A 3,325-nucleotide genomic window follows, 5' to 3' on the forward strand; every position below is an offset into this window, starting at 1 on the left:
GTTTGTGTCTCTTGTCTCTGCACGAGGCAGATGGCCCAGCAAAAGCGACGTAAGGCTCTTATCAAATGCTAGATGCCATAGAGTTACAAATCATTGACTTCAGCCAAGCATTGTTGCTGTTCATGGCTTTAATGGAGATCGAGAGAGGACATGGACAAAGTCTACGGCCGAGTCTTCCTTCTTCTGGCTCCGAGATGGGTTGGCAAGAGACCTTCCCAAGATCAACGTAATCACGTTCGGTTACGATGCTTCGGTGGTAGGGCAGAGAAACCGGCCAAACCAAAGTTTGACAGATATTTCTGACGAACTTCACGCGTTGTTGCAACTTGTGAGTTAGAACAGCAAATCCCCAAAGAAAACCATCTATGCTCTCTATTTAAACTAACATAAGGATCGGTAGCGACTTCAACTCAACCCTGCCCCCATCATTTTTATCGCGCATAGCTTCGGTGGACTTTTGGTGAAACGAGTGAGTTGAGAAGGCACCAGATTCATCTGAGTAGCCGAGAACTGACGGGCTACAGGTGCTGATACGAAGTTTTGTTTCAGTCAGGGCTGAGGTTGTTGAGAAGACTGCTGCAATATTGTTCTTTGGTGAGCTTCCTTGTACGCATTGTTGGCGAAACCAATATCTGAAAATAGTCGTAGGAACTCCTCACAGAGCTACTTCAGCTCTAAACGCCTTGAACAGCAGGCTCTACTCAATTCTAGGAGGGAAACCTCAGTTATTGGATTCATCTATGTTGCAAGAAACCAACGAGCAATTCCTCCATCTGGCTCAACGCTTTGAGATTGTTGATTTCTACGAAACCCAATTCACGAATATGGGCATAACAAAATTTGTAAGGTAATCTTGATGAGGGTCAGCCTAAATATAAACTAATATGATTATCTTGCCAGCTGGTGGTACCTAGGGAAGATGCGACGCTTAACCTTCCTAACGAGAGAATAATACCGATGAACACAAATCACACCAATCTTGTGAAGTATACAAGCCAAGAGGATTCGTCTTATCAGATAGTAGTTCAGATTTTGAAAGGCATTTCACTGGAACTCTTCCTCAGCCCGCCTGCAACTCAGGAGCCACCACCTCCAGTGGCAGGCCAACCAGCCCCAGATGAAGTCAAGCGCATCGATTTTACAGGATACGTACGCGCCTTGCGAGGTAGTACTATAGATCGTGTAGCAACGTGTTCAGTATCGCTTCTACAGACATTTTCGCCCACGGCTATATTCAAATTTCCCACTTTTGAACCCCCTAAGGAAGAGGATACACAACAGCCTCAAGGTACCGTTGCTATGACACAGGCACAGCCTGACCCAATCTACTGGGTTCACATCCCTCTCAACAACACTGCTTGGGTAAATGTTGGTGCCCATACTCAAGCCCAGAATATCAAAGAACTCAAATGCCTACTAACAATTTTTGCAGCCATGCTTGCAAAGCATTGTGAAGGACCAAATGGCAGATCTGCTCATCACCGAGAATAAGTATTGGCTATCACATGAGCGAGGTAAACATAGTCTCCCGCATTCCAGACATTTCGAGCCGTCGTGTTTCGTCAGCAAAGGCACAAAAATCATTAATGATGAAAAATGTACTATCACCCAATTCGTCATATATGTAAGTCACTACCAGATAGTCCTAATCAATTTCCAGACAACTTACAACAACTCATCTAGTTGCCGTATCTTCACTGGGACTCATTCAAGAGTTTCACTCAACGATCTGATTACTTAAGAGATATCAACAACGGGAAGTCAGTAGATATACCAGAGGGACTGCCCGAAGGGACCAAGGATGTGTACCGGGTAATGAGAGATTATCGTGGTATGGTCTCATCGCTACACCCGAGACGCAGTCTTGACCAGTTTTTTTACTCGAGCCTCCCAGAGACTACCACCAGAGACAAGGATCAAGTGGTTTCTAAAAACACAGCGAATTCTCGTGGAGGTAAGAAGATGGTGATGGTAGATCAGCTATGGCTTTGGGTCTTGGAGGTCACCCGTCCACTTCCCAGGGTTGTTTATCCTCCGGAGAAAGTTACGCCTGAAAAAATAAAGACAGCTGTATTCACGTGCTTCCCACGTAAAGACGAGGAGGGAGAGGTCGGCGAAAAGGACTTACAAGCTATTGCCGACCTCCAGCAAGCCATAACTGATGAAATTAGTAGCGGGGAGCGATTTTCATCAGATGGCAGCGATTTGGTGGGAATCATTCTTGATCAGGCCATAAATGTTATGCTTCGTATCAGAAATGAACAGTCTCTCGACTTTCTCGATGTATTTCGAGCAGCAATCGGCAGGGCGGTACGTTAGAATCCTACCATTCATATTAATGACGACTGACAGGGCACAAACGGATCAGACGGAAGAGCAAACTAATTATTTCCGAGACTTCCAAAGAAAACTCGCATCCGGGGAAGAAGACATAAGTGACACGGAGATGAAACGTGAAGAAGTCAAACTCGCTCTCGAAATAGCCGATATTATAGATGAGTTGAACAGCATGCAGCGTTTATTCGAGACACAGAAAGACGTTCTCAATTCAGCTCTTAAGTTATTGTCAGAGAAGGGAAATCAGAACGCGGCACTCATTGATAAAATCTGGCATCTGATTAACCAAGATGTCGAAGTATACAAAAAACAAGTGAAGCGGATGATGGACGATGCCAAACGCACCAAGGAGGGAGTAAGTCTAACGCTTATCATTGCCGGCGAATCGATCTCCTTGGACTTACTGCTAAGAATTGCTAGCTCATGGATCTCCTCGACTTGCAACAAAAGGAAGAAACGCTCAAAGAGGCGCATTATTCAAACAAACAAGCAGAGGCAGCCCGAGAACAAGCGGATGAGACTGAAGCCCAATCAAAGATTCTATTTCTCTTCACCATCGTTACCATTGTTTTTGTACGGCACCACATCCTCAACACAAGTTCGTCATAAAGAACGCATGATCTAGTTGCCACTGTCCTTCTTCACGTCGTATTACGGCATGAATGTCGTCGAGTTCACTGGTGAGGAAGGAAATACAAACCAGGGGAATGTATGGAAAGTCATGGGTCCGATTTCAGGGGCGATCATATTTGGCCTATTAGGATGTGCATTCTTCATGTACAAGTCAACCAGAGAAGAGCAGATAAAGCGCAAGCAGGCACGAGCGAACAGAAAAGGAGGCTCTCGTGTGCAGCAGGGTCCCTAAAGGCGAAGCGAACTATCTATAAGTCATCATTATCGGGAAGAAAGATATCGGGAATTTGTCACAAGGTCGTTTGCAACTATTTAGATACCCATTACGACTAGCATGTGTCGTACACCTCTGCCG

The sequence above is a fragment of the Phaeoacremonium minimum genome (assembly GCF_000392275.1).
Source record: "Phaeoacremonium minimum UCRPA7 unplaced genomic scaffold PA7_03_scaffold_41, whole genome shotgun sequence".
Taxonomy (NCBI): Eukaryota; Fungi; Ascomycota; class Sordariomycetes; order Togniniales; family Togniniaceae; genus Phaeoacremonium; species Phaeoacremonium minimum.